Source organism: Pseudophryne corroboree, unplaced genomic scaffold, assembly GCF_028390025.1.
Source record: "Pseudophryne corroboree isolate aPseCor3 unplaced genomic scaffold, aPseCor3.hap2 scaffold_519, whole genome shotgun sequence".
NCBI lineage: Eukaryota > Metazoa > Chordata > Amphibia > Anura > Myobatrachidae > Pseudophryne > Pseudophryne corroboree.
The window spans coordinates 51,557-63,703 of record NW_026970122.1 but is presented as its reverse complement, the minus strand read 5'-3'; the positions used below and the strand labels follow the sequence as shown (position 1 = coordinate 63,703).

The 12,147-nt window shown below is 34.7% G+C and overlaps 1 non-coding gene across 1 annotated transcript; it reads right to left on the bottom strand.

The window, feature by feature from the left end:
* Window positions 1–8,694: 8,694 nt before the first annotated feature.
* Window positions 8,695–8,768, bottom strand: TRNAN-AUU (transfer RNA asparagine (anticodon AUU)). Its single transcript has one exon. It is a non-coding gene; the product is annotated as a tRNA-Asn (tRNA).
* Window positions 8,769–12,147: the final 3,379 nt, after the last annotated feature.

The window sequence follows — 12,147 nt, the reverse complement described above, 5'->3', positions numbered from 1 at the left end:
TTCCTTACCTGTGTGCTAATTAGATATCACCTTGTTTTCATATTAAACAGACTTCCACATGAGAAAGCAGCAAGGATGCAGTGGCGTTAATGTTTCCTGGTGTCAACTTGTATTATTTTAGTAGACATTGAAATGAGGATGCATCTTGCTGCCTTTCCAATGAAGCAAGTTTAATTTAGTAATAGGTGAAAAACCATCCTTACAAAGGTGTTAATCAGAGACTTGGCTTTGTGGACACTTTTCAGAGAACAAATTTGTTAGCATAAAAATAAAGCCAGAAAATGAAGAGCTGTTTAATCACTCAATTGGATTTTTCTGCCAGCATATTTTTTTTCTCTGCAACCCACTGCTAAATTGTGCTTCCTAGCTGTTTTTATAAAATCACTGAATCAAATCTAACTCTGATTACATCAGAGAAGGCCAGGTACCCTAAACCATAACAGGGGGTTTGAAATTTTGACTTGTCTACTTAAAGATCACCAAAATCTGATAACAAGGTCAATTAGGTCCCTGGGTGGGATTGAACCACCAACCTTATGGTTAATAGCCGTACATACTAACTGATTGCGCCACAGAGACACTTTGCAAAAGTCCATACTGACAAAGGCTAATAAGCATTCATCTAAAACGTTTCCTAGAAAAACTTTCAAAAGTCAATAATCTGGAGAGTTTTTGTAAGATGTTTCTTCCATCAACCAACGAAGAAACACATTGGTACTTTCCCATGATGAGTGAGTGCTTCAGGATCTCTTGCACTTACATGTGCAGCAGAGTACTGCAATGGAAGCATGCTGGGCCCATAACCCAGAGGTAGGCAGATTGAAACTATCCTCTGCTATATGCATTTTTTTTTTGTTAATTAAAGTAATCCAAAACTGGGATTGATATTTTGTCTCTTTTATTTTTACTTAAAGTACAATAACTTTTACCATTTTAATTTGTTTTAATAGTATATTGACAGTATTGTTTTTTTTCAAAAATCCACTTCATTTTCTTTACCCTATTATTAAAATGGTAATTGACAAAAACAAACTACATTGTCACCAGAAGAGCAATACAAAATGTACAAGTGATATATTAAAATCATCTTTCCAGCTTGAATTTCAATGTTGCATTGGGTCAACAATTTTGTGAGAAACATCTTCACCCTTAAATAAAGATTTTCTTAATTCCTTACCTGTGTGCTAATTAGATATCACCTTGTTTTCACATTAAACAGACTTCCACATGAGAAAGCAGCAAGGATGCAGTGGCGTTAATGTTTCCTGGTGTCAACCTGTATTATTTCAGTAGACATTGAAATGAGGATACATCTTGCTGCCTTTCCAATGAAGCAAGTTTAATTTAGTAATAGGTGAAAAACCATCCCTACAAAGGTGTTAATCAGAGACTTGGCTTTGTGGACACTTTTCAGAGAACAAATTTGTTAGCATAAAAATAAAGCCAGAAAATGAAGAGCTGTTTAATCACGCAATTTGATTTTTTTGCCAGCATATTTCTTTTTCTCTGCAACCCACTGCTAAATTGTGCTTCCTAGATGTTTTTATAAAATCACTGAATCAAATCTAACTCTGATTACATCAGAGAAGGCCAGGTACCCTACACCATAACAGGGGGTATGAAATTTGACTTGTCTACTTAAAGATCACCAAAATCTGATAACAAGGTCAATTACGTCCCTGGGTGGGATTGAACCACCAACCTTTTGGTTAATAGCCGTACACACTAACTGATTGCGCCACAGAGACACTTTGCAAAAGTACATACTGACAAATGCTAATAAGCATTCATCTAAAACGTTTCCTAGAAAAACTTAAAAAAGTCAATAATCTGGAGAGTTTTTGTAAGATGTTTCTTCTATCAACCAACGAAGAAACACATTGGTACTTTCCCATGATGAGTGAGTGCTTCAGGATCTCTTGCACTTACATGTGCAGCAGAGTACAGCAATGGAAGCATGCTGGGCCCATAACCCAGAGGTAGGCAGATTGAAACTATCCTCTGCTATATGCATTTTTTTGTTTGTTAATTAAAGTAATCCAAAACTGGGATTGATATTTTGGCTCTTTTATTTTTACTTAAAGTACAATAACTTTTACCATTTTAATTTGTTTTAATAGTATATTGACAGTATTGTTTTCTTTCAAAAATCCACTTAATTTTCTTTACCCTATTATTAAAATGGTAATTGACAAAAACAAACTACATTGTCACCAGAAGAGCAATACAAAATGTACAAGTGATATATTAAAATCATCTTTCCAGCTTGAATTTCAATGATGCATTGGGGCAACGATTTTGTGAGAAACATCTTCACCCTTAAATAAAGATTTTCTTAATTCCTTACCTGTGTGCTAATTAGATATCACCTTGTTTTCACATTAAACAGACTTACACAAGAGAAAGCAGCAAGGATGCAGTGGCGTTAATGTTTCCTGGTGTCAACCTGTATTAATTCAGTAGACATTGAAATGAGGATGCATCTTGCTGCCTTTCCAATGAAGCAAGTTTAATTTAGTAATAGGTGAAAAACCATCCTTACAAAGGTGTTAATCAGAGACTTGGCTTTGTGGACACTTTTCAGAGAACAAATTTGTTAGCATAAAAATAAAGCCAGAAAATAAAGAGCTGTTTAATCACTCAATTGGATTTTTCTGCCAGCATATTTTTTTTCTCTGCAACCCACTGCTAAATTGTGCTTCCTAGCTGTTTTTATAAAATCACTGAATCAAATCTAACTCTGATTACATCAGAGAAGGCCAGGTACCCTACACCATAACAGGGGGTTTGAAATTTTGACTTGTCTACTTAAAGATCACAAAAATCTGATAACAAGGTCAATTAGGTCCCTGGGTGGGATTGAACCACCAACCTTATGGTTAATAGCCGTACATACTAACTGATTGCGCCACAGAGACACTTTGCAAAAGTCCATACTGACATAGGCTAATAAGCATTCATCTAAAACGTTTCCTAGAAAAACTTTCAAAAGTCAATAATCTGGAGAGTTTTTGTAAGATGTTTCTTCCATCAACCAACGAAGAAACACATTGGTACTTTCCCATGATAAGTGAGTGCTTCAGGATCTCTTGCACTTACATGTGCAGCAGAGTACTGCAATGGAAGCATGCTGGGCCCATAACCCAGAGGTAGGCAGATTGAAACTATCCTTTGCTATATGCATTTTTTTGTTTGTTAATTAAAGTAATCCAAAACTGGGATTGATATTTTGGCTCTTTTATTTTTACTTAAAGTACAATAACTTTTACCATTTTAATTTGTTTTAATAGTATATTGACAGTATTGTTTTCTTTCAAAAATCCACTTAATTTTCTTTACCCTATAATAAAATGGTAATTGACAAAAACAAACTACATTGTCACCAGAAGAGCAATACAAAATGTACAAGTGATATATTAAAATCATCTTTCCAGCTTGAATTTCAATGATGCATGGGGGCAACGATTTTGTGAGAAACATCTTCACCCTTAAATAAAGATTTTCTTAATTCCTTACCTGTGTGCTAATTAGATATCACCTTGTTTTCACATTAAACAGACTTCCACATGAGAAAGCAGCAAGGATGCAGTGGCGTTAATGTTTCCTGGTGTCAACCTGTATTATTTCAGTAGACATTGAAATGAGGATGCATCTTGCTGCCTTTCCAATGAAGCAAGTTTAATTTAGTAATAGGTGAAAAACCATCCTTACAAAGGTGTTAATCAGAGACTTGGCTTTGTGGACACTTTTCAGAGAACAAATTTGTTAGCATAAAAATAAAGCCAGAAAATAAAGAGCTGTTTAATCACTCAATTGGATTTTTCTGCCAGCATATTTTTTTTCTCTGCAACCCACTGCTAAATTGTGCTTCCTAGCTGTTTTTATAAAATCACTGAATCAAATCTAACTCTGATTACATCAGAGAAGGCCAGGTACCCTACACCATAACAGGGGGTTTGAAATTTTGACTTGTCTACTTAAATATCACCAAAATCTGATAACAAGGTCAATTAGGTCCCTGGGTGGGATTGAACCACCAACCTTTTGGTTAATAGCCGTACATACTAACTGATTGCGCCACAGAGACACTTTGCAAAAGTCCATACTGACAAAGGCTAATAAGCATTCATCTAAAACGTTTCCTAGAAAAACTTTAAAAAGTCAATAATCTGGAGAGTTTTTGTAAGATGTTTCTTACATCAACCAACGAAGAAACACATTGGTACTTTCCCATGATGAGTGAGTGCTTCAGGATCTCTTGAACTTACATGTGCAGCAGAGTACTGCAATGGAAGCATGCTGGGCCCATAACCCAGAGGTAGGCAGATTGAAACTATCCTCTGCTATATGCATTTTTTTTTTTTTGTTAATTAAAGTAATCCAAAACTGGGATTGATATTTTGTCTCTTTTATTTTTACTTAAAGTACAATAACTTTTACCATTTTAATTTGTTTTAATAGTATATTGACAGTATTGTTTTCTTTCAAAAATCCACTTCATTTTCTTTACCCTATTATTAAAATGGTAATTGACAAAAACAAACTACATTGTCACCAGAAGAGCAATACAAAATGTACAAGTGATATATTAAAATCACATTTCCAGCTTGAATTTCAATGATGCATTGGGGCAACGATTTTGTGAGAAACATCTTCACCCTTAAATAAAGATTTTCTTAATTCCTTACCTGTGTGCTAATTAGATATCACCTTGTTTTCATATTAAACAGACTTCCACATGAGAAAGCAGCAAGGATGCAGTGGCGTTAATGTTTCCTGGTGTCAACTTGTATTATTTTAGTAGACATTGAAATGAGGATGCATCTTGCTGCCTTTCCAATGAAGCAAGTTTAATTTAGTAATAGGTGAAAAACCATCCTTACAAAGGTGTTAATCAGAGACTTGGCTTTGTGGACACTTTTCAGAGAACAAATTTGTTAGCATAAAAATAAAGCCAGAAAATGAAGAGCTGTTTAATCACTCAATTGGATTTTTCTGCCAGCATATTTTTTTTCTCTGCAACCCACTGCTAAATTGTGCTTCCTAGCTGTTTTTATAAAATCACTGAATCAAATCTAACTCTGATTACATCAGAGAAGGCCAGGTACCCTACACCATAACAGGGGGTTTGAAATTTTGACTTGTCTACTTAAAGATCACCAAAATCTGATAACAAGGTCAATTAGGTCCCTGGGTGGGATTGAACCACCAACCTTTTGGTTAATAGCCGTACACACTAACTGATTGCGCCACAGAGACACTTTGCAAAAGCACATACTGACAAAGGCTAATAAGCATTCATCTAAAACGTTTCCTAGAAAAACTTTCAAAAGTCAATAATCTGGAGAGTTTTTGTAAGATGTTTCTTCCATCAACCAACGAAGAAACACATTGGTACTTTCCCATGATGAGTGAGTGCTTCAGGATCTCTTGCACTTACATGTGCAGCAGAGTACTGCAATGGAAGCATGCTGGGCCCATAACCCAGAGGTAGGCAGATTGAAACTATCCTCTGCTATATGCATTTTTTTTTTGTTAATTAAAGTAATCCAAAACTGGGATTGATATTTTGTCTCTTTTATTTTTACTTAAAGTACAATAACTTTTACCATTTTAATTTGTTTTAATAGTATATTGACAGTATTGTTTTTTTTCAAAAATCCACTTCATTTTCTTTACCCTATTATTAAAATGGTAATTGACAAAAACAAACTACATTGTCACCAGAAGAGCAATACAAAATGTACAAGTGATATATTAAAATCATCTTTCCAGCTTGAATTTCAATGTTGCATTGGGTCAACAATTTTGTGAGAAACATCTTCACCCTTAAATAAAGATTTTCTTAATTCCTTACCTGTGTGCTAATTAGATATCACCTTGTTTTCACATTAAACAGACTTCCACATGAGAAAGCAGCAAGGATGCAGTGGCGTTAATGTTTCCTGGTGTCAACCTGTATTATTTCAGTAGACATTGAAATGAGGATACATCTTGCTGCCTTTCCAATGAAGCAAGTTTAATTTAGTAATAGGTGAAAAACCATCCCTACAAAGGTGTTAATCAGAGACTTGGCTTTGTGGACACTTTTCAGAGAACAAATTTGTTAGCATAAAAATAAAGCCAGAAAATGAAGAGCTGTTTAATCACGCAATTTGATTTTTTTGCCAGCATATTTCTTTTTCTCTGCAACCCACTGCTAAATTGTGCTTCCTAGATGTTTTTATAAAATCACTGAATCAAATCTAACTCTGATTACATCAGAGAAGGCCAGGTACCCTACACCATAACAGGGGGTATGAAATTTGACTTGTCTACTTTAAGATCACCAAAATCTGATAACAAGGTCAATTACGTCCCTGGGTGGGATTGAACCACCAACCTTTTGGTTAATAGCCGTACACACTAACTGATTGCGCCACAGAGACACTTTGCAAAAGCACATACTGACAAATGCTAATAAGCATTCATCTAAAACGTTTCCTAGAAAAACTTAAAAAAGTCAATAATCTGGAGAGTTTTTGTAAGATGTTTCTTCTATCAACCAACGAAGAAACACATTGGTACTTTCCCATGATGAGTGAGTGCTTCAGGATCTCTTGCACTTACATGTGCAGCAGAGTACAGCAATGGAAGCATGCTGGGCCCATAACCCAGAGGTAGGCAGATTGAAACTATCCTCTGCTATATGCATTTTTTTGTTTGTTAATTAAAGTAATCCAAAACTGGGATTGATATTTTGGCTCTTTTATTTTTACTTAAAGTACAATAACTTTTACCATTTTAATTTGTTTTAATAGTATATTGACAGTATTGTTTTCTTTCAAAAATCCACTTAATTTTCTTTACCCTATTATTAAAATGGTAATTGACAAAAACAAACTACATTGTCACCAGAAGAGCAATACAAAATGTACAAGTGATATATTAAAATCATCTTTCCAGCTTGAATTTCAATGATGCATTGGGGCAACGATTTTGTGAGAAACATCTTCACCCTTAAATAAAGATTTTCTTAATTCCTTACCTGTGTGCTAATTAGATATCACCTTGTTTTCACATTAAACAGACTTCCACATGAGAAAGCAGCAAGGATGCAGTGGCGTTAATGTTTCCTGGTGTCAACCTGTATTATTTCAGTAGACATTGAAATGAGGATGCATCTTGCTGCCTTTCCAATGAAGCAAGTTTAATTTAGTAATAGGTGAAAAACCATCCTTACAAAGGTGTTAATCAGAGACTTGGCTTTGTGGACACTTTTCAGAGAACAAATTTGTTAGCATAAAAATAAAGCCAGAAAATAAAGAGCTGTTTAATCACTCAATTGGATTTTTCTGCCAGCATATTTTTTTTCTCTGCAACCCACTGCTAAATTGTGCTTCCTAGCTGTTTTTATAAAATCACTGAATCAAATCTAACTCTGATTACATCAGAGAAGGCCAGGTACCCTACACCATAACAGGGGGTTTGAAATTTTGACTTGTCTACTTAAAGATCACCAAAATCTGATAACAAGGTCAATTAGGTCCCTGGGTGGGATTGAACCACCAACCTTTTGGTTAATAGCCGTACATACTAACTGATTGCGCCACAGAGACACTTTGCAAAAGTCCATACTGACAAAGGCTAATAAGCATTCATCTAAAACGTTTCCTAGAAAAACTTTAAAAAGTCAATAATCTGGAGAGTTTTTGTAAGATGTTTCTTACATCAACCAACGAAGAAACACATTGGTACTTTCCCATGATGAGTGAGTGCTTCAGGATCTCTTGAACTTACATGTGCAGCAGAGTACTGCAATGGAAGCATGCTGGGCCCATAACCCAGAGGTAGGCAGATTGAAACTATCCTCTGCTATATGCATTTTTTTTTTGTTAATTAAAGTAATCCAAAACTGGGATTGATATTTTGTCTCTTTTATTTTTACTTAAAGTACAATAACTTTTACCATTTTAATTTGTTTTAATAGTATATTGACAGTATTGTTTTCTTTCAAAAATCCACTTCATTTTCTTTACCCTATTATTAAAATGGTAATTGACAAAAACAAACTACATTGTCACCAGAAGAGCAATACAAAATGTACAAGTGATATATTAAAATCACATTTCCAGCTTGAATTTCAATGATGCATTGGGGCAACGATTTTGTGAGAAACATCTTCACCCTTAAATAAAGATTTTCTTAATTCCTTACCTGTGTGCTAATTAGATATCACCTTGTTTTCATATTAAACAGACTTCCACATGAGAAAGCAGCAAGGATGCAGTGGCGTTAATGTTTCCTGGTGTCAACTTGTATTATTTTAGTAGACATTGAAATGAGGATGCATCTTGCTGCCTTTCCAATGAAGCAAGTTTAATTTAGTAATAGGTGAAAAACCATCCTTACAAAGGTGTTAATCAGAGACTTGGCTTTGTGGACACTTTTCAGAGAACAAATTTGTTAGCATAAAAATAAAGCCAGAAAATGAAGAGCTGTTTAATCACTCGATTGGATTTTTCTGCCAGCATATTTTTTTTCTCTGCAACCCACTGCTAAATTGTGCTTCCTAGCTGTTTTTTATAAAATCACTGAATCAAATCTAACTCTGATTACATCAGAGAAGGCCATGTACCCTACACCATAAGAGGAGGTTTGAAATTTTGACTTGTCTACTTAAATATCACCAAAATCTGATCACAAGGTTAATTACGTCCCTGGGTGGGATTGAACCACCAACCTTTTGGTTAATAGCCAAACACACTAACCGATTGCGCCACAGAGACACTTTGCAAAAGTCCATACTGACAAAGGCTAATAAGCATTCATCTAAAACGTTTCCTAGAAAAACTTTAAAAAGTCAATAATCTGGAGAGTTTTTGTAAGATGTTTCTTCCATCAACCAACGAAGAAACACATTGGTACTTTCCCATGATAAGTGAGTGCTTCAGGATCTCTTGCACTTACATGTGCAGCAGAGTACTGCAATGGAAGCATGCTGGGCCCATAACCCAGAGGTAGGCAGATTGAAACTATCCTCTGCTATATGCATTTTTTTTGTTTGTTAATTAAAGTAATCCAAAACTGGGATTGATATTTTGGCTCTTTTATTTTTACTTAAAGTACAATAACTTTTACCATTTTAATTTGTTTTAATAGTATATTGACAGTATAGTTTTCTTTCAAAAATCCACTTAATTTTCTTTACCCTGTTATTAAAATGGTAATTGACAAAAAAACTACATTGTCACCAGAAGAGCAATACAAAATGTACAAGTGATATATTAAAATCATCTTTCCAGCTTGAATTTCAATGATGCATTGGGGCAACAATTTTGTGAGAAACATCTTCACCCTTAAATAAAGATTTTCGTAATTCCTTACCTGTGTGCTAATTAGATATCACCTTGTTTTCACATTAAACAGACTTCCACATGAGAAAGCAGCAAGGATGCAGTGGCTTTAATGTTTCCTGGTGTCAACCTGTATTATTTCAGTAGACATTGAAATGAGGATGCATCTTGCTGCCTTTCCAATGAAGCAAGTTTAATTTAGTAATAGGTGAAAAACCATCCTTACAAAGGTGTTAATCAGAGACTTGGCTTTGTGGACACTTTTCAGAGAACAAATTTGTTAGCATAAAAATAAATTCCAGAAAATGAAGAGCTGTTTAATCACTCAATTGGATTTTTCTGCCAGCATATTTTTTTTCTCTGCAACCCACTGCTAAATTGTGCTTCCTAGCTGTTTTTTTATAAAATCACTGAATCAAATCTAACTCTGATTACATCAGAGAAGGCCAGGTACCCTACACAATAAGAGGGGGTTTGAAATTTTGACTTGTCTACTTAAATATCACCAAAATCTGATCACAAGGTCAATTACGTCCCTGGGTGGGATTGAACCACCAACCTTTTGGTTAATAGCCAAACACACTAACCGATTGCGCCACCGAGACACTTTGCAAACAGTACATACTGACAAAGGCTAATAAGCATACATCTAGAACGTTTCCTAGAAAAATATTAAAAAATTAATAATCTGGAGAGTTTTTGTAAGATGTTTCTTCCATCAACCAATGAATAAACACATTGGTACTTTCCCATGATGAGTGAGTGCTTCAGGATCTCTTGCACTTACATGTGCAGCAGAGTACTGCAATGGAAGCATGCTGGACCCATAACCCAGAGGTAGGCAGATTGAAACTATCCTTTGCTATATGCATTTTTTTTTGTTAATTTAAGTAATCAAAACTGGGATTGATATTTTTGCTCTTTTATTTTTACTTAAAGTACAATAACTTTTACCATTTTAATTTGTTTTAATAGTATATTGACAGTATAGTTTTCATTCAAAAATCCACTTAATTTTCTTTACCCTATTATTAAAATGGTAATTGACAAAAAAAACTACATTGTCACCAGAAGAGCAATACAAAATGTACAAGTGATATATTAAAATCATCTTTCCAGCTTGAATTTCAATGATGCATTGGGGCAACAATTTTGTGAGAAACATCTTCACCCTTAAATAAAGATTTTCGTAATTTCTTACCTGTGTGCTAATTAGATATCACCTTGTTTTCACATTAAACAGACTTCCACATGAGAAAGCAGCAAGGATGCAGTGGCTTTAATGTTTCCTGGTGTCAACCTGTATTATTTCAGTAGACATTGAAATGAGGATGCATCTTGCTGCCTTTCCAATGAAGCAAGTTTAATTTAGTAATAGGTGAAAAACCATCCTTACAAAGGTGTTAATCAGAGACTTGGCTTTGTGGACACTTTTCAGAGAACAAATTTGTTAGCATAAAAATAAATTCCAGAAAATGAAGAGCTGTTTAATCACTCAATTGGATTTTTCTGCCAGCATATTTTTTTTCTCTGCAACCCACTGCTAAATTGTGCTTCCTAGCTGTTTTTTTATAAAATCACTGAATCAAATCTAACTCTGATTACATCAGAGAAGGCCAGGTACCCTACACAATAAGAGGGGGTTTGAAATTTTGACTTGTCTACTTAAATATCACCAAAATCTGATCACAAGGTCAATTACGTCCCTGGGTGGGATTGAACCACCAACCTTTTGGTTAATAGCCAAACACACTAACCGATTGCGCCACCGAGACACTTTGCAAACAGTACATACTGACAAAGGCTAATAAGCATACATCTAGAACGTTTCCTAGAAAAATATTAAAAAATCAATAATCTGGAGAGTTTTTGTAAGATGTTTCTTCCATCAACCAATGAATAAACACATTGGTACTTTCCCATGATGAGTGAGTGCTTCAGGATCTCTTGCACTTACATGTGCAGCAGAGTACTGCAATGGAAGCATGCTGGACCCATAACCCAGAGGTAGGCAGATTGAAACTATCCTTTGCTATATGCATTTTTTTTTGTTAATTTAAGTAATCAAAACTGGGATTGATATTTTTGCTCTTTTATTTTTACTTAAAGTACAATAACTTTTACCATTTTAATTTGTTTTAATAGTATATTGACAGTATAGTTTTCTTTCAAAAATCCACTTAATTTTCTTTACCCTATTATTAAAATGGTAATTGACAAAAAAAACTACATTGTCACCAGAAGAGCAATACAAAATGTACAAGTGATATATTAAAATCATCTTTCCAGCTTGAATTTCAATGATGCATTGGGGCAACAATTTTGTGAGAAACATCTTCACCCTTAAATAAAGATTTTCGTAATTTCTTACCTGTGTGCTAATTAGATATCACCTTGTTTTCACATTAAACAGACTTCCACATGAGAAAGCAGCAAGGATGCAGTGGCGTTAATGTTTCCTGGTGTCAACCTGTATTATTTCAGTAGACATTGAAATGAGGATGCATCTTGCTGCCTTTCCAATGAAGCAAGTTTAATTTAGTAATAGGTGAAAAACCATCCCTACAAAGGTGTTAATCAGAGACTTGGCTTTGTGGACACTTTTCAGAGAACAAATTTGTTAGCATAAAAATAAAGCCAGAAAATGAAGAGCTGTTTAATCACGCAATTTGATTTTTTTGCCAGCATATTTCTTTTTCTCTGCAACCCACTGCTAAATTGTGCTTCCTAGATGTTTTTATAAAATCACTGAATCAAATCTAACTCTGATTACATCAGAGAAGGCCAGGTACCCTACACCATAACAGGGGGA